The 20,141-nt window shown below is 48.3% G+C and overlaps 1 long non-coding RNA gene across 1 annotated transcript in view; it reads left to right on the forward strand.

Moving 5' to 3' along the window:
- Positions 1-5,093: 5,093 nt before the first annotated feature.
- LOC116738269 overlaps positions 5,094-20,141 on the forward strand; it is a 74,186-nt gene continuing 59,138 nt past the window's right edge. Inside the window, exon 1 of the long non-coding RNA XR_004344002.1 lies at positions 5,094-9,512. This is a non-coding gene — a long non-coding RNA (uncharacterized LOC116738269). The remainder of the gene's footprint in view (positions 9,513-20,141) is intronic.

Consider the following 20,141-nt stretch of genomic DNA (forward strand, 5'->3'; position numbering starts at 1 on the left):
TGGCTGCTGCCCCGTCTCCTCCATTCATGGAAAAGTACAGGCCTTCAGGCAAATGCCTGGCTGCCCTCTTCGCTCACAACTGCAAGCGCTGACTCGTTTGTCCTTGGTCCAGGGCTGGAGGAAAATAGTTTCCCAAAAAAGCAGCTTAAAAAAATGTGGAAAATATCCACACCCCAAGTGTCTGCAGAGCGGGGGCGGGAAGTCTCGTAGACGGGCTTACAGCCGGAGATTCCGCGGTCCTCCTGCGAAGAGGCAGGGAAGGAATGTGAAACCCTATCACCCGAAGGGGGAAAAATGCACAGTGTGCCTTTCACTTTCTGCCTGCGCTTGGAGGCAAGGGGGGGCATGGGTCATGCTGGGAAGTTGTTGCCTCCTGAGGGGCTGCCTCGGACGGCAGGGGTTCAGTGGGTGGGTGAGTCAGGATACCTGCTCTGGTCCCCAGATGCTCAGTGGGGACCTGGAACATGCATCTATTTTCTCAAGGATGCTGGGACTGCTTGGCCTCCCAGGGCTAAACCTACTCTCTGTGACCAATCCTCACTTCCTACCTTATGCAGTGATTCACCGCTTCACACCTGATCTCATTTGACACTTGCTGTGAGTGAGGAGGTGAGGTATAGACCCAGGATACTACTGGGTCTGTTGTACAAAAGAGAGACTCAGGTTCAGGAGGGGAGGTGTCTGCTTAGGGCCACATAGACCTCAGTCTCCCGTGAGTCCAGTGTCCTTTCTCCTGGACCATGCGTGTGCTGCCCCTACGTCTTGCACCTTAGACACCCTATGGGTCCCTGCTGCATTATCTCAGAAGTGGGAGGTGCTGGGGGGTGAGGGCTTTGGGGTCAGGAGCCTGACCTTTGTGGCACTGTGCCTGGCCCATAGGTGGCCTCTTGATTGTGTGAAAGAATGAATGTGTGACCTTGGGCAAGTCACTTTAATCTCTCCGTGCCTCAGTTTCCTCATCTGCACAAAGTTAAGTGTGGAGTGGGATAGTCTCTGAAGTCTGAGCTCCTTCCCATTATGAAGCTTTGAGGCGCTAAATTTCCCGATCAAACCCACGCTTCAAACCCACGGTGGCTAGACCCTGCCGATGCAGCCATCACCTCCCCAGTCCATTCAGTCACTGGTCCCGCACAGAGTCTGCCGTGACCCTTCCTGGTACCCACTTGGCCCTGGTGAAGCGGGCTGAGCACAGAGCTGGAGGCTCGAGGCCCGCTTTTGCCTCTGCCTGTCCACCCAGAGCCCTGGCCCGGTTGCCCACACCACTCTGCAAGTGTTAGATCTCTTGCCTGACCCGTGGGATGGCAGGGTGAGGCTGGGTCAGGGTGAAAAAGCTGTGTGGAAAGGAAAATTGGGGTCTCAGTGTGGGGGTGGTGTGAGGCACCCATCTGAGAATCATGGTGAGGCGAGAGGTTTTCGAGCAGAACAGGGGGAGAGGCTGTCACTTGGTCATCCTGGGCCAGGTGTCATCGGGATCTAGATTCAGTGATTTGGGGGCTGTATGCCCTTTTTATGGTCTCAGATGGCTGGCTTCTTGACAGGGCTAATGGCATGGGGCACAGGAAAGGTGGGCACAGGGCCCTGACAGGTGTCACGGAGCTAAGTCCTTGACGCACCCGGGTGTGCTCGAGGGAGTCCAGGGGCAGGAGTTTTACACCGTGAGTGGCTGAGCATTGTTTGGAAGTTCTACTGGGTGGTTCCTCCACGTGCCTGGCCCGAGCCGCTCTGGTGCTGCGGCCGGTGCGGGCAAGCATGGAGAAGCAGACTGGGGGACTGGCGGACAGAAGGGTGGGGCAGCATCCCTGTCAGGGCAGGAATGGCCTACTTCTGTGTGTGCAGGGATGGTGGAGGGGGTGGAGGGCGGTGTGTGGCTCCAGGCTTCCCCAGCCCCGCCACCATGTTGGAAATCCAGTTTATTGAATTTACAGTAAAGGTTTTATGGGGCTTTCCTGGAAGCTTCTCATTATGGAAACTCTTGTGCTGGCAGTTTGGTGGCTGGTGTCTGGTTTGTTTGGGAGAGGTTGAGTCAGGTCCTGTCTTGATGGAAAGTTCCTCTGCCTGGGTCACTTGAGGGGAGCAGGCCGGGGGCCCGAGTGGGCCTGCCAAATCCCGAGAGGGGACCGGCTGTCCTGCATCTTGGTCCTGAATGGGTCCCCACTTGTTTCCTATCTGACCATCATTCTCTGTGGGTTCCAGACATCTTTTTGAGGGGAAGCTGTGGGAAAAAAAAAAGTCATCCCAGTTATTAAAGCCATTTTCATTATTTTCCACATATTTGAAAAGTATGAGGTGCTGGTTGATTGAGCAAAACCAAGCCAACTCCATGAAAATGGATTTGCTGATGATAAACATCAGGAACACACAACACACAGGGCCATGTCTGGATCGAGAGTCCTGGGGCCTCAGCGTGAAGTGCCTCCAGCTGCCCCTTAGAAGCTCCTTTGTCTGACCTTTCCAACTTCCTCTTGGACTCTGCCTTTGCACCTTCCTCACCACTAGGCTCACATTTCCGCCCCAAGATGCCTGATTCTGAGGGGAGAAGAGCAGGGCTTTGGCTCTAGGATCTATGAAAAGGGCCAGTTTGTGAATGTGGGTGTTTCACCAAGGCCCCGACGTGGAGACTGATTCACAAGTCACCAACCAACCCCCCTTTGGCTATTGGGGAGACTATTAGATCCTGTAACACTGGGTCATGAGTCCCTCCCTTCCTGGGTGTTTTTTTTTTCTTTAAGTGTTTATATCACTGGTGTTCTCATTCTTTAAAACAAGGGTCATTCATGGGGCGCCTGGGTGGCTCAGTCGGTTAAGCATCCGACTTCAGCTCAGGTCACGATCTCGCGGTCCGTGAGTTCGAGCCCCGCGTCGGGCTCTGGGCTGATGGCTCAGAGCCTGGAGCCTGCTTCTGATTCTGTGTCTCCCTCTCTCTCTGCCCCTCCCCCATTCATGCTCTGTCTCTCTTTGTCTCAAAAATAAATAAACGTTAAAAAAAATTAGAAATAAAACAAGGGTCATTCATAAAACAGAACATGCTGCTTGGGAGTCATGAAAATCAAATGGTTAAGGTTTCTCCGGGGACTGATGCGTGTCCCTTTGTACAGAGTGTGGAGGAAGACCACAGCATTGTCCTTTCCCTGCGGGTGAAGGTGGCCCCTGTGCCGTGCTGGTGGACAGCCATGTTTCTAACGGTCCCTAGGCATCCACGAGTGTGGTCTGTGCTGCCCCAGGACACAGCGAGCTGACTGTCATCAGAGGAACCTGCTGGGGTTTTCACTGACTGCTCTGAAGGGTGGTTGGCCAGGAAAATCTCTGAGCTTCCTGACCTGAGATTCTATGGGGGAGTCATTGGAGTGGACAGGTGCCAGCTTTGCAGCCCAACAGACCTGGGTTCAAGCCTCGCTTCTCCCACACACTCGGTTTCCTTCTCTGCAAGAGAGAAGCTAATAATATCAAGGCTGCTCTGAGGAATAAATGGAGCCTTGCATACAGGGCACCTGAAACTCGGATGGTGGTTTGCTATTACTCCCCCTCTTCCCTTCAAGTCAGTTGGGTGCTCGGAGTAGGTACGGGCTTCACACTGTAAACGATCCTGCATTTAAAAAAAAACAGCCACGTAGCTTCATTTGATACACGATATATACACATGCACACGAGTGTTTGCATCTTGTTTTGATTTCTTCCCACTGTCTGTGTTTCCCACATGTATGTCTGGATGAGTGTGTCTGTCCTAGATGGCAGAGCGGGAGGAACTCAGGGCCACACCAGGCTCAATTATCTGCCTCGCGATGACGACAGTGACGCTAAGAGCAACCATCTGACATTTATGATTGCACCTGACTTCCCCAGTCACCCCCTCCGCCACTCCTGGGAGGCAGGAAGGACTAATGAGGCGAACGGCACTGCTGATGAGAGGCTTCCCGAGGGTGCACAGCTGGGGTGGCAACAAGACCAGGCCCGGCTTGTGGGCTGAGCTGAAGACTCCCCAGGGTGGCCTTCTCGTTGCCCCCAACTCATCCCCACACCCCACCGGACGTTCTTTTCTTGTGCCCCTTTCTTTCTGGACTTGGCCTGAGTTCCAGTAATCAAATTAGATGGCTAATTTTTCACGTGGGCTTTAAGCATGATCTGAAAGGCAAGGGAGCCTTTTCCTTGGACCCTGGAGGCTTGGGTGTCTGGGGTAGGTGAGGGCTCAGTTGCCTGCAGCCTGAGGGTCCCAGGGAAGCAGAGCAGGGGCCTAAGGCCAGAGCAGGCCAGTGGAACATGCCATTGTCCAGGGAGCTCCAGGCTAACTGGCTTTAGAAAGTTATCTGGCCAGTCTTTTTTCTCTCCCTAAATTAATGTGTTCATTCATTCATGCCTCTGGCCTGCATGGCATGTTATATTCAGTGCTTTGTCATATGCAGGAAAGGTGAGATCCTCCCTGGCCTTGAGGATTTTGCAGTTCGGTTGATGAGTCAACTAGACAATGAACATGGACAAGTGGAAGCACCAGAGAATAATCTAAAGGCTGAGAGAGAAAAAAAATTCAAAGCCAGGGTTTGAATCCTGGCCCAGTGTGGGGGCTGAGAGGCTGCTGGGGAGTCCTGGGTGAGAAGGACAAAGGGTCTGGCTGTGGGTCACCTGAGTCTGAGTGCACTGGACATGGCCATCACTGTGTTGCTCTTCTGGCCTTGCTCTGGGAACTCCTTGCTCTGGGAAATAGCTCAAGGCTTTCATTTTTGCACAAAGCTGGTCCCAATCACACAGGGCATCTGCCTTAAATGCAACTAACCCCTACCCCTGTCCATACCTTGGTTTGTTTGAAATGATGAGCCAGGCCAAGTGAGATTCCCCTCTAACTGCTCTGAGCCAGTAAATGCTGAAGAATGGGCTAGCCGTGAGAGCCGAAGCTGCAAGATCACGACGTGGGGCTGGAGAGTGGCCAGGATGGACACATGCAAGACATTCTGAGGGGCGCCTGGGTGGCTCAGTCAGTTAAGTGTCTGACTTCGGCTCAGGTCATGATCTCGTGGTTCGTGGGTTCAAGCCCCGCGTCGGGCTCTGTGCTGACAGCTCAGAGCCTGGAGCCTGTTTCCGATTCTGTGTCTCCCTCTCTCTCTGCCCCTCCCCTGTTCATGCTCTGTCTCTGTCTCAAGAATAAATAGACATTAAAAAAAAAAAAAGACGCTCTGAGAAGCAGAAGCTGTGAGGTGGGGAACAGCTGCAAAGAGCAGAGGTAACCAGGAGCCACTCGGTGGTGAGAAATGACAGGAAGGCACCGAAGGAAGCCAAATCATGTCAGTGGTGGCCCATGAGCTGGAAGAGATACAAACTCTGCCTTGAGGGCTGCTGCAGATCCAGGACCGACCCCAGGGTGCCGCTCCTCCCCTGATGCCAGGCTGCTTGGCTTTCCTGGGTTCTTGCATCCATGTAGCTGTCAAAAAAACCCCATGATGAGAGGAAGCACTGGTCAGTTTCAGTCTTCATGCAAACAACAGATACATTAGCCTCACTAGCTAGCTTCCTAGCAAGCTGGAGAATGAAGGTCAGTGGACGTCCACGCGTGCACATACGAACACGCGTACACATGCGTGCACACACGTGCATGAATATACACACATTTACAGACTTGGTCGCGATCCGGAAGTGCTGTAAGTGTGGGGCGGGGGAGCCGTGATGGGGCATGGACAGGATCAGCAAGGCAAGCAAGGCTCCCTGGCCGGATAGTCCAGTTGGAAGAACAAATGGGTCATGGCCGGAGAAACTGCTAATTTTAGTTTCCTTCAGGATGTAGATGTCATTTAAAGTCAAACTATTTCCTCATACTTGTGCCCAGCAAATGATTTACTGGGGAATGCTAACGCTGTTCTCTGTGTCCCAGCAGTGTGATGGTGTCCCAGAGCAGGGGACATGTGGCCAGAAGGGCGGCAGCTCAGTGGGCAGTGTTTCTCTCGGCTGTCCTGAGACCCTCCACTGTGGCGGACTGCTCTTCACTGTAGTTCTTCAAATACCTTGGATATGTGTCGTCTCTACATACCCTTTTGGCCCCCACCACCTGCGGTTCGTTGCCCATGGGGGTTTGTGTTCGTGTTGGCAAGTTGAAAGCTTTCTTTGCTTCCCTGAACCTTGGGGCTGGGCTCAGGAGTCCCTGCTGGGGCACTCTGTGCTGTGGGACCTCTGGCAAACTGTGACCATGTCTGAGCCTCGATTTCTCCATCTGTAAAATGGGAACAAAGACATCCGAGGATTGGTATTATGTTCTCCTTGTAAGGATTTTGCTTTATAGTTTCTACTGGCTCTATCACAGTCCCAACCCCAACACAATTAGCATACTGACGAGCAGATAGGAGCAGCTCAATCGATAGTTGTTGAACGTGGTTCATTGTTGTTGTCATCTTCACAGATTCCTTATTAGTGTCCATCTGGTGCTGCATAGAGAGCTCTCCCACCCTGCGATGCTGACATATGAATATGGATGCACACATGACCATGGGAAGGCATCAGAAAGTTAGGTAACTCGCCAGTAGAGAATACACATCAGTTACACCTAAAGGTTAAGTGCATTCTGGAGGTCAGAAAAAGCGATGAGTGAATAATTGAGGTAAGAAAGTAGCTTGCGGGAACCACTTTAAGACAGATTGATGCAGGGTGGGGCAGGGGAAACTGCTTATGTGATTAATCTAAGACCTTCCAGAGGAAGTGGGCCTTCAGGAGCAGATGGATTGGAGAAAGGGACAGGCTTGGTGAAGAGGTGGCCAGGGAACATTCCAGGCACATGAGTGTTGTTTCCGCAGGCTGAGGTGCTGAGATGCCCTTAGGGTGGTTCACTCCTTTGGACTCCTTGGAGTGGCTAGAGGTATGTGTTTCTGTGTGTGTGTGTGCGTGCTCACGTGTGTGCCTGTGTGTGTGTGTGCGTGTGTGCAGCAGACAAGGAGGAGGGCAGTGAGACTGTGAGGTGGGAGAAGAAAGATTGATGAGTGAGGAAGAAAGTGTGAGACTGATCAACTCCAGGTGTGAGATATTTCAGAGGAACCTCATCAAGAGCTATCTTTATGTCTAATAAAGATGTCCCAGCTTCTGTGTTTGGATTCAGAACCTGGACTTGGGGTGAGATTAAAATCAGAAGCAGGGATAAGGCAGAGTAAAGAACCTGCGTGCAAAGATCCATACGATGATTTACAGATCTTACTAGAATTTGGCTGAGACCCAGCCAGTTGGCCTAGCACCTTTCCTTTTGAAGGTTTATCATTGAAATTGAGCTTTTATTTCCTTGCTGCTGTTGCAGAGCCTCATCGTCAACCCCCCTTCATTCCCATTCATTCTAGGCCTCAGAAGGGAGCAGTGTGATCAGGCAGCCATGTGACATTGGTCTGCACTTCTGGATGTGCACATCCCCTGGAAGTTAGGAGGAGGACCGGCCTTCCCTCTGTCCAAGCCAAGAATCCAGACATGATCTCATCAGGGCCACTCCCTGGGGGGAAGCGGGAGGCATAGGACTGTTTCATCCCATTTCCAGATGGAGAAACCGAGGAATGGGAGGAGTTTAAGGACCAGGCAATGAGCTCGCTACAGAGCTGAGAAAAAATTGGGCTCCTGCTCAGAGGGGCTGCCATCCAGGACAGTGTGCACGTGCATGTGTACGTGTGTGTGTGTGCGTGTGTGCGCGCGCGTGCTCCTCTCTGGTCCTCCTAAATCTTCAAAAAGGACATTGGAAGTGACATAGTTTAAAAACAGACCCCAGTCCATGAGAAAGAATGTGTGGCATTTGGAGAATTACATAATCTTTAAATTTAATGTCCTGATGTATAAAAAGGGAATAATTGTAACACTTACCTCATACCACCATTGAGGTCACTAATGGATCTAAATCTCAGGACCCAATTTCTGACCCTATCTGACCACAATGCCCACTTGGTGGATGTTCGTCTACCCGAGCTGAGCCCACTCTCGCTTACCCTGTTCAGGACGGAGTCATGTCCTGGTTGGCCTAGACACCAGCTAATCCAATGTGGGTCTGTATTCTGTTAGATTTATTTTCCTAATTGTTTTATCCAAGTGTGTATGGGGGGATGGAACTAGCTTTGAGTGACTACTAGGCGGGGCAATTTTCTAGGTGCTCGATATAAATGATCTCATTGAATTCTGGTGGTCCTGTGAGGGGTGGTATCAAGCCAAGGGTTTGCATCCTCTTGGAAATATTTTACCTGGGTATTCCTGGATGCTGAATGGTAGAAGGAGGCAAGACTGATGTTTTCAGAATGCAAATCGAAATGATCAGGAAGCCAAGTGTGAGACCACACTCCCTCTCTCAGCTTCAGGTACTCTTCAACAAGACCTGTGGTCCTGGTGGTCATTGGTGGAGACTGATTGCACGCCTCTTGAAGCTGTCTCTCCCATGGCTTCAGTCCTTTCTGGTTCTCCTTCAACTTCAGTCCTTCCTCTTGGTCTCCTGGTGGTGGGGCGGGGCAGCTTTTCTTCTGCGTGCTTCTTACAAGTTAGCTTCCCTAAGGATTTGCCCTCAGCTCTTTCCTCTCTTCGGGTTGACTGTGCACCTGCAGACATACCCCTTCCAGTGCCAACCCCCAAATCAGTTCCCGGAGCTCCAGACTAAACCAGGCAATTGACAGCTACCTTCCAGAATTTCCAGACACATCCAATTCTAGGTGTTCAGAACTGAGCTCACCTTCTTTCTTCCCGATCGGCTCCTCTTCGTTTCGGGTCTGACAGATGACGTCACGGTCATGCTAACCTGCTTCCTTTACCCTCCGCACCCCGTCTAACCAAGTCCTGTAAATTCCCTTCCTTCCCATCTCCTCTTCCGTGCCATTTTCATCCTCAGTTATGCCCTGGTTTTTTTGTTTTCGTTTTTTTGCTCAACGTTCAACGTCTGCCCCCTTTACCAGAGAAATCCTTTCAAATCTGTAAAATTGACTGATGTCGCTCTGGCTTCTATCACCTTTGGGATGAAGGCCAAGCCCTCCATTATCTGACCCAGTTTGCCCCCTCCAGCTTCTTCTCTGGCCGTGGCCCCCACCTTCTGTTTCTCCCGGGGGGGGGGGGGGAGGGACTGGAACATCTCCAGTCCGTGCTATCCTGTCTGGAAGGCCTGTTTCCCACTCACTTATCTGGCAAACGTCACAGCCCGAGGGTCGCTTCTCTGGCGAAGCCCTTCCTGTGCCCCCACTTCTGCGTCTGCGTGGCCATGGCCTCGACACACACTCAGCTACCACGACTTGTCCAGCTTCCCCAACCAGCCCGAAGCCCTCTCGAGGGAGCGATTACGTCCCGCTCGCCTGTCTACCGTGGTGTTCAGCGCGTAGCGGAGGTGCAAGCAGTGTTTGCGGAATGAATGATGAGAGGAGGTGACGGAGGTCAGATCCACGCCTCGGCACGCAGACCTGAGGGGTGGCGAGCGCTACTTCCCCCCGCTAGAGGGCACTCTCGCCGTGCGCTTCGCTGGGAGCCGGGCGGGTGTGGCTCCGCCTCCGACGGCCTCGCCGGCCCCGCTTGGCTCTGCAGTGTGGCCTCAGCGCGTCTTGGTGAGTGCCGTCGGCCCGGGGGCTCTGGGCTCGGGCCAGCCCCTTACCAGCCTCCAGTCACTCCTGTCACATGTATCCTTTATTTTGCGTACTACCCTTCCTTACCTCCTGCTCCCCTGGATGTAGACGACCCTCATCTGTGGCAGATTGGGGACCTGTCCTTCCTTCCTTTGGCGGTAGCCAGTAGCATCTTCTGTAACCCCAGCTAAGACCCTAATTGTAACAAGTTGGAGGGGGGCATTCTCCTGGTGACGTGGCTGCATCCTAACAATTGCTTTCAAGGCCTTTGAGTAACATGGTGGGTGCCCTGGTGGTGGCCATCTTTTGGTGGGGGGGGGGGGCGGACCGGGACGCTCTCAGAGCCCCTCCAGTCACCCACAGGGCGGCCTTCGCAGTGCTCCATCCGCACTGATGTGCTAGGGCGCACGTCCCTCCGCGGACCAGCCGCAGCACGCCTGCCGTGTGGAGAGTTGTGTCCACCTCTGACAGTATCCAGGTTTGAACCAGGCGGTACTTTCGATTCGTAGAAGATGTTGAGAAAGCAATGCATTCTTTAGCTTCACTGAGGGAGTTTCTTCATGAAAAGTTCCACCGCGCTCTGCGTTGTGAAAGCCCACTTCAATTACTGCGTTCTGTTCCGAGCCCCTCTTTTTAAAGGCAATGGGGATTATTTAAGGATAGTATCAAAAGGAAGGTGATCAGAATGGTGGAGGCTCTGGGGGTTGTGCCATTTGGGGGTCCGATGGGGACATGGGGGCTGTGTAGACAGGAGAAGAAAAGAGGTAGGGAACATGTGATAGCTTCCCGGCGTGGGGGTGCTTCTGTTTCCACCAACATGTTACAGAGGAATAGAAAACAAGTGTTTTCAAAATCAAGGAAGCTTCTGGGCCTTCTTTTGTAGTGCAGAATCTGGGTGGTGGGTAGGAGAGAAAACAACAGAAAGTAAGAGAGCTAGGGAAGCTAACATTATCCACGAGAGTTGTACAATCAGAAGGCAGTTGGGGGAGGGGCGCTGAGGTCCACGGGCAGGCTTGCTGGGAATGGTTCAAAGGGAGGGTTTTGGGGGTTTCTGCACTGAGTAGGAGATCGAAAGAGAATTATGTAGAAAGAGGACCGTGAGACATGGTCGTTGATTACTTGATGGCCTTTTAATAAAATCTTTGAGAAATTCCAGGCCAGTTTAGAATCTTCACCTATTGTTGGTTGTTGGACTGTCTCACTCGAATACGATGTTATTGCGACTGGAGCGCAGGAAAGTCTGTGATTATTATATGGGTGACACGAGCAAGCATTTTCTAATAATCGGTCAAGAATAGGATAGGCTCCCTCATGATGTGGTGGGACGTGCTGAATTGGGATGAGCAGCACTTCAGGGTGCTGCAGAGAGGTGTTCTGCTGGGGTGAGGGTGGGGAACGTTGCAGTAGCTTCTAGGAAATGACAGTGACATGAAAATGACAAATCGCTGGGCAAGTGTGGGGGGGCCCACCTTCTCACCTGTCCTCCCCCAGTCTGATGTGGAGTTTATACTTGACATATGTATGTGAAAATATATACGGAGATGATGGGCCTCCAAGCTATGCTGGGCGGTTTTTTTCTGGTTTCTAATTTAGCTCTAAGAGACCCTGGTTCCCAAAAGACCATTGAAGGATCATCCTGTGTTATTGTGCATGCAATCAGAACAGTTAAATAAGAGGCAAGTGATCAGCTCTATAGAGGTCTGCTGCATGCCTTCTAGCTCCTAGGACAGCCCTAGGAGCTAGGGGTGTGAGTGTCACTGAGATACAGTCCTTATTCCCTTCTTTAAAATATTTTAGTTATTAAAAAAAGTTATTATTGAAGTATAGTTGATATGCAATGGTATATTACTTTCAGGGGCACAACATAGTGATTCGACATTTCTGTACATTACACAGTGCTCCCCATGATAAGTGTAAGCACCGTCCGTCACCATACAACGTTATTACAATATTGTTGGCTATAGTCCCTATGCTGTGCCTTTCATCTCCTTGACTTACTTATTTTACGACTGGAAGTTTGAACTTCTTCACCTATTTCATCCCTGTCCACCCCCCTCCCCTTGCCTCTGGCAACCACTAATTTGTTCTGTGTATTGATAAGTCTGTTCCTGTTTTTTGTTTGTTTTATATCCCACATACAAGTGAAATCATATGGTGTTTGTCTTTTTCTGACTTATTTCACTTAGTAGAATATATTCTAGGTCCATCCTTGTTGTTGAAAATGGCAAGATCTCATTCTTTTTTATGGCTGAGTAGTAGTCCATTGTGTGTGTATGTATGTATGTATGTATGTATATATATGTGTATGTATATGTATATGTATATGTATATGTAATATCTTCTTTCTCCATTCATCTGTTGATCGGTACTTGGATTGTAAATAATCCATTGTAAATAATTGTAAATAATACTGCTATGAACATAGGGGCACACATATCTGAATTAATGTTTTTGCTTTCTTTGGGTAAACAGTCATAGAATTACTGGATCGTATATAATTCTATATTTATTTTAAAGGATGTTTACTTATTTATTTTTAAGAGCGAGAGAGCGAGCGAGCATCCCAAGCAGGCTTTGCGCTGTCAGTGCAGAGCCTGATGCAGGGCTCGAACTCATGAACCATGAGATCATGACTTGAGCCGAAATCAAGAGTCAGATGCTTAACTGACTGAGCCATCCAGGCACCCCGGTGGTTCTATATTTAAATTTTTGAGGAATCTCCATACTGTCTTCCATGGTGGCCGCACCAATTTATATTCCCACCAACATGCACGAAGTTTCTCTCCATATCCTCACCGACACTAATTATTCCCTACCTTTTTGATAGCAGCCATTCTGACCGGCATGAGGTGGTATCTCACTGTGGTTTTGATTTGCATTTCCTCACAACCCTTGTTCTAGAGGAGTTCATTTTCTGTGGGGGAGAGTCACGTAAGCCAGTGGCTGCATTCAGTGTCCTGGGCATGGATAGAAGTATGCACGAGGTGGGGTGATGAGCAAGACAAAAAGCTTTGCTGGGGAGATCATTCTTGAGCCAGTTTTAAAGAGTGAACAAGGGTTTACCAAGTGAGCAACGGTAGGGAAAGGGCATTCCAGACAGATGAAGTCCCATGGGCCGAGGAGCAGATATGTGAGGCCACATGATGTACTGGGGGCCTTGGGGTCAGGGAAGCAGAGGCCCCGTCCAGGCTGGAACTTCTAGTTACAAAGTTCATGGTGTCAGACTGTGGGGTTATAAAGGTCTTTCTTTTCCTTGCTAAGGGACTTTGGCTTTATCATACTGGGGCTTTGGATCCCAGAAGCATCTTTCTTAATCCTGTCAGTGTTTGGTGAGCAAATGGAGGGCGCCTTGGAGAGGTGCGATTGAGCGCGAATGCACATATCTGGATGTACATGGTCGGGATGACATTAATCAAAAGGCCTACGGATGTGGGGGCCTTCCCAGTGGTCAGACTGACAAAGTACTGTCCGTCCTTAATTTGTTTCCGTCCTTAATTTGTTTCCCTTGCCTCTCATGAAATTAAAAAAAAAAATTTTTATTTCTCTCAATTCTCTCAACTGACAGAGAAGGCAACTGGGGATCAGAGTGGGACAGTCCCTTACCCAAGGTCACACAGCTGGGAAATGCCTTTGGTTTCTTGGCTCTTAATCCAGTGTTCTCTTCATGATGTCATTCTACCTTCTGAGAAGCTCCAATATGCACAGGGGAAAGTTGGAGCTCTGGAGAATAGTAGATAAAGCTTTGGCAGTCTGGACACAGCCGTCTTTCCTCCCCAGGGAGGACCCCAGCACATAGCATGCCTAGGGACACCTCTGTTGTGTCATTTAAAAAGCTCCTGATACTCTTCTTCCCAAAGAACCCCTGCTCTTTCTTTCAGGTCCAGGGTAGAGGTCACCTCTTATCTGAAGCAGTATGTTACCTCAGTGACCCCTCTGGGCAGAATCAATTGTATTACTTCTGTTAGCACAGCACTCAGTATGGCAGGTTTATAAGTCTTCTGCCCCATGAGTCTTGAAGCTTCTTGAAGGAAGGCATCATTTCCATGTGGTGCCTGGTTATAGCCCCCAATGCCTAGCATGGTACCCAGCACAGAGTAGATGTCCAGAAAATGTCTGTGGGATGACGAAATTGATGCATGTATGAATCAAGAGTCTGACCCTGAATCCTTTTGTGGGGCTCTATTATGAAGTTTTCAGGGCTCTCCCAGCACATGGTTTTCTTATTTTATAGTGGCCGAAGCTGGTGTTCCAAGTAGAAATATGTTAGAGCTAGGAAGCTTTCTATGTGTTTCTTTGTCTTTTTTTTTCTAAAGCAAAGTGAACGTGGTGGCTCGGGGTTCATTGTGCCTTTGTAATTCTTCTGTAATACGCTGACCCCAGGAAATTAATTTCCCTTGGACACTGACACTTTCAGCCTAGAAGTTTTGTTTTTGTTTTTGTTTTTGTTTGGTTTGTTTTTTTTTTTTAGCTGCTAAGAGCTAAAGCTGTTTTTACAGTTTAGATTTGTTTTGGGTCTTTTGGTAAGAAAAATTCTCTCGCTTTTTTTTTTTTTTTTAATTTCTTCCTTCTCCCTCCCAAATTCCATGCTTGTTTAATCTTGTTTAAACAATTAGATTCATCTTAAGGAAGCCAAATATGGAACCACTTTGGGGAGGGGGCTGGGGGCCCACACTCCTGCCCAGCCAGCTTTTTTTCTCTTCGAGGAGAGCCATTTCCATCTGTGCCCTTCTGCCAACTGATTAACACCTTGTGATGAAGCACCAGGCTGTGCATTTCCAAGGGGTTAGCTCTTTCTGCATGGTACTTGTTCTTTGTTTAAGGGAGAACTATTTACTTTTTTTTTTTTTTTTTTTTGCATTTGATTAAAACTCCAGGAGTGGCAGACTCCTGGGTCTGGTCCAGGCAAAGCTGTGAGAGGGTGATCCTGGGGCCTGGGTGGACCACATGTGAGAAAGCTCTGGGCTCTCTTTTGAGGAAAACAGCAGGATCCCTTTGGTTGTAGGTGTGCAGACACTTTCTGTCCCTCTGGCTTCACGTGTGCTGGAGCCTCAGCTCCCTGGGGCTCTTTGCCGGGGGGCGGGGGTGCTGTTTGTGGCTGTTGTGAGTTGGTGGTTCTGGGCAGGAGCTCACATACCAGCCTGGAAACCAAGTGGTGTAAAGCATTTCCCAGAGCTTGGGGAGGTCTGAGGGCAGAGCAGCTGTGGGGTGACAGCCCTATGGCTGTGGGGAAGGGAAAGGAGTGGCATTTGAGGATCACTTTGCAAGTGTGAGGAATTGGGCTAGGCATATTTAATTTTTTTGTTAAAAAATTTTTTTTTAATGCTTATTTATTTTTTGAGAGAGAGAGTGAGACAGAGTGTGAGTGGGGGAGGGCCAGAGAGAGGGAGACACAGAATCCGAAGCAGGCTCCAGGCTCCTAGCTGTCAGCACGGAGCCCGACGCGGGGCTCAAACCCACAAACCATGAGATCATGACCTGAGATGAAGTTGGATGCCCAATCGACTGAGCCACCCAGGCGCCCCGGGCTACGCATATTTAAAATGCACATTCATTTATCCTGATAATAACAATCACTAACATTTATTGAGTGCCTACCTCACACAAGGCACATTAATACACGGTTACATTTAGTCCTCAGAAGGTTCTGTTTCCATTTTACTGATGTAGAAACCATAGCTGGAAGAGATCTGGTCAACTGAAGAGCTTGCCCTGGGTGGGAACCAGACCAGGCTCAAACTCCCCTTCCACCCATGTCTTGCTATAGAGTCTATCCGGTTTTTTTTTTTTTCTGAATGCCATAAAATATGATCTCTCGAATTCCTTCAAATGATTAAGGGGCGATTTCCCCCAGCAAACATGATCGTATTAAACCACAAACACCAGCAGCCAGGGCCACAAGAAAGCAAGCTGTTGAAGGATGCAAGGGTATTTGTTTTGGAGTTTCTCATTAATAGTTTCTGCTCATTCATTTATTTTGTCTTATGCTAGCTCTGGCTAATAGGCAAGTGGTAACAGGCAGCAAGGCAGAACAAAAATTTATGGGAAGAAATGCCTACAATTGAGAAAAGTCTGTCAATGTTCACATTTTTTTAGTGCATTGGGAAAGCTGCTAATGTTTGATTGGAGCAGCGCAGGCATGCTTCTGCCCTTCCTTTGGAAGGTAATGGTGGGCGGATGGGTAGGGTGGGGAAATAGTACTAAGGCTACAACAAGGCCAATACATTTCTCCAGCTCACCTCTGTTGCCAGTCTCCGCAGTGAACAGGGGCTGGGCTCCAGATGATAAGACACTAATGAAATGATTGGGCTGCACTTTGCACTTGTAAAAAAGAACAAATGTTAAATAACAACAACAATGGTAGTAATCTGATTTTGGTTTGGGGCCGAGGCCTCGGGATTTCAGAGATGGAGCGCATATGGAATACATTCATAGGTCTGTATAATGCCCTATAAACTGATTGGGTTCAGATGAGAAGCATTTGTCCGCAAAGTTCCCATTACTGGGTGTGGTGGGGTCTGGCCTGGGCTCTTACTGGAGGGGCTGCCTTCGGAGACAAGATGCTATTGTTAGCTGTGGTGGTGGGAAATGTCCTGTGGGGGAACTCTCCTTGTCTTCATATACGCTCCAAACCAAGGAATGGTTGAGATGGTGAAATTGCTCGTTACACTCTGGTATACCGAAGATGTGTTGTATCAACAAGGAAATGCTAAGTGCATGGGAAGATACCTCCTCAAGTCACGGGCTTTGAGAATTTCAGATTTCAAGCTCTTCCTCATCAGACCCAGTCATGGGATATTGTTGGTGAAGTTTTTGTAGGTTTGAGTGATCTAGAAGACCACGTATGATGAATTCCAACATACTGCTGGTTGTTTGTGGTAGATCGTGGTACAAAGCCCCTGCCCTTCCAGTATTCGGGCCGGGCACCCCTTTCATGATAAGATAAACCACCGTATGAGTACATTTTTGTTCTGGAGAAGAGGAAGCTGAAGGTTTTCCCGGAGGGCTGTGTCCCTGAAGTTTCCTGCTCCTCTGTGGTTTGGCTTCCCCACTTGGGTGGCCTTAGTGGTCTGCTGTTTTTATCCAATTTCCTTGCTTCTATTTTGATCATCATTGCCACCAGTCATTGTTGCATGTTCTAGTGGAAATTTTACAAATATTTAAAATGAGATTGAGTTCGAGGTTTATCAAATGGAGATCTTTGCCACATTCAGGGAGTATAGGTTCTAACATACACAGAATATTTGCAAAGCCAAAGTCTATTTTAAGCAGGTTTCTCTTGTGTGACATAAATCAGTTTTTTAAATTTTGTTTTATGAAACTCGTTCTTCGCTGGAACTTATCAGGGATATGGGTCAGTTTGAGAGCTTCAAGGAGCCTGGAGGGGAAAGGCGTTGGGAGCAGGGGCAACAGTGGGAGGACGGACAATTAAAGGAGGGGAACTGTGCACGTGGCTGCTGTAGTAACCATCAGTATCACCAGATCACATCATTTAGCATGAAGTGCCCAAGTATACCACTAATAGTAACATGGGGATGACTGATATGCCCAAATCTAAGAAAAGTGGCAGGTAAGCTAGTGGTTCTCATCTTATCAAAGCAAGAGGGCTTCCTGGAGGAGATGAGGCATTTGGAATGATGGGTAGAAAGAATATTGGCTGGGCCAAAGGGCAAAGGTTGGCCTTGCGTCTGGGGCAGCCTGCATGGGCTGCTGGTCTTTTCCTATTCATTTTCTCTATTTCTGCTATCTTTGCCATTTCTTGATCTATTCACATATTTCAAAGCAGCAGGAGAATTTTAGCAGAGAGATGTGCTAACTTCTGGAAAGGCAAGCTTTGCTTCTACTGCTTAAATCATTTCCCCCTGTTTGTGGGACTTCTCCAAATGCGTGCCTAGTTGGTACCTCACATCTGAAATGTGTAAAATATAATTTTCTTATCATTCCTCTCCTGACATCCAATTTTACTCTGAAATGAATTCCACCTTTTTTTTTCTATGATTTTTATTCCTATCATGACCACCACGATTTTCTTTTAGGGCCAAATTATGTTGTGATGCGTGCACTAGCATGGTTATCTTTCCTATTACTCTCCCCCACATTTTCTCTTCTTCCGTGCGCTCATCCTAGAATGGCTTCCCGTATATAGTCCAGGTAAATAAGTATTGACTGAGCGCTTAATATGTGCATTCATAGATCCCCAAGTAATCACAAAGCCAGGTACAAAGCCATAAAACAATCACTGAACAAAGGAGGGGAAAATATTTGTATAAAAGAAAAGGATTAAGAACTTTCCAGGCACTATAAGATCGTAGTCCATGCACTTGCAACCAAGTGCAATACTATACTTACCAGGTGCAGTACTGTACTTAGTTACCAAGCGCAGTACCATACTTACCAAGCACAGTACTGTACTTACTGGTTATAGGACCTTGAGCAAGTCATTCGCTATCTCTGAGCCTGTGTTTCCTCATTTTCAGGGTGAGAATTAAACCCTAGATCATCACCACGGTCCCTTCTAGAGGAGAATTCTCTTATTGTGTTATTGACTTGTGGTCATTTTCTAGCTCTGCTAAGCCCAAAGGCTTAGGAATGGGGTGATGATTGGTGATTCAGTTCTGAAATAAGTAACTCAGTAGCTTATTTATAAATATAAGTCCTAGAGATAATAAGCACAACAGGCCTTCCAGTTTATGTTGAGCTAACAGACGGAGGCACACAAGTGACATCCTCCTGGAGGACTTTCATCTGCATTTCTTCCTGGTTTGGAATAATGCCGATGTTTGTAGCTGTCCACCAAGACAGGTATGTCTGCAAGTTCCTCAACCTAGAGTAGGGCTTAGCCACCAGCCCCTATCCCTGTCCCCTGCTCTTCTAAGAGTTCGCCTTATTCTTTCTTTACTCTCAAAGCACAAAGTTCCACTACAGTTCTTGCTTATAATGGTCTGGGCAACGCTTCAAAAGGCCCAGACATGGGGCACCTGGGGCTTAGTTGGTTAAACCACTGACTCTTGATCTCAGCTCAGGTATTGGTCTCAGGGTTGTGAGTTCAAGCTCTGTTTGGTGCTTCAGGGTGGATGGGAAGCCTTCATAAAAACAAAACAAAACAAAACAAAACAAAACAAAACAAAACGCCCAGGCACTACGCCATGCTGGATGTTCAGATAAAGCCTGGGACTTTGGCTAGTTAAGGTTGCCAAACTGTGGAATGCAGAAAGGCTGCTCTCAGCCTCAACACAGGCTTCTGAAAATCTGGTTCCAGAGTATATATTAACTCAAATGTCAGGAGAGAAATAATGAGATGAATACAACTCCAACTTGAAATATTGCCAGCATTTATTATTTTTTTAATTGGCTAATGTCAACTACATGGCCTAACATCTAATTTCTCTGGCTTATTAAATGTCAAAATATTAGTTCTGAAGAGCAGCACTATGGGCCTGGGAATGAGCTCAGGAAAAATGTATCATACGTCTTTTAATTCTTCCCAAAGCCCAAAGTGGGGAAGGTTTATAAAGGTTAATAAATTTGGTCAGCCTGACAAGTCTAGGAAAAAAATTAATTTGGGTCCAAGGATAAGATTAATAAAATCATCCGCCATATGCATTCTTTGCTCTTCCAGCCAAGCTAATTGGCTCTTAGCTGCCTCTTTCCCCAGACAACGTTGTATTCCTTCACCTCTGGCAGGGTTTGACTCTTCCCTGTAATGACCTTCACCCCCTCTCTGTAGAATTGTGTCATTGGTGGGGTGCCTGGGTGGCGCAGTCGGTTAAGCGTCCGACTTCAGCCAGGTCACGATCTCGCGGTCCGGGAGTTCGAGCCCCGCGTTGGGCTCTGGGCTGATGGCTCGGAGCCTGGAGCCTGCTTCCGATTCTGTGTCTCCCTCTCTCTCTGCCCCTCCCCCGTTCATGCTCTGTCTCTCTCTGTCCCCAAAATAAATAAACGTTGAAAAAAAATATTTAAGAATTGTGTCATTGGAATCTTCCCAAACGCATTCCTTCTGGAAGTTTTCCATTATCAAGACAACCAACTGGAGGATCACATAGTTGTATGGTAGTGAGCAAGACTCTTAACTCTGGTGCCTCATTATTTTTTTTAATCTTTGAAATGAGACGGTAGAATATTAAGGGCCTATCTGGTCTCAGGGCTATGGCTCAAGATGTGGAAGCCTGTATGCATTTACCTTCTTTGTAAGAACTTGACTGCAGATGCAGATATAAGGAGAACACAAAGAGGTTCTGTTTGAATAAAAAATAAAACACAGAGAGCACACTTTATCTCTCTTTGCAAAGATGATTTTCATCCTCTTCAGATTAATGTTATCTGCACCCTTCCTGACATCTACCCTTGTAGGGACAGGGTCATTTTTCATTCTTCCTGCTCCTGTAGGCCGCCAACAAGGGGGTGCCATATTCATCACAGTCTGACCATCATTGAGGTCATCATCGCTTGAATCCTATTATAAGGTTGAACCATATGAAATTGCCTTGTTGATTTGGTATGTCAAAAAATGGTCTAATATTGGCAATTCCATGTGGTCAACCTAATATATAAGGCCTTTCCCGAAGCTGTTCCCTCACTCTTGCTGCTCTTGTCATCTTCCCCGACCCCTGTCAT

Source organism: Lynx canadensis, chromosome C1, assembly GCF_007474595.2.
Source record: "Lynx canadensis isolate LIC74 chromosome C1, mLynCan4.pri.v2, whole genome shotgun sequence".
Taxonomy (NCBI): domain Eukaryota; kingdom Metazoa; phylum Chordata; class Mammalia; order Carnivora; family Felidae; genus Lynx; species Lynx canadensis.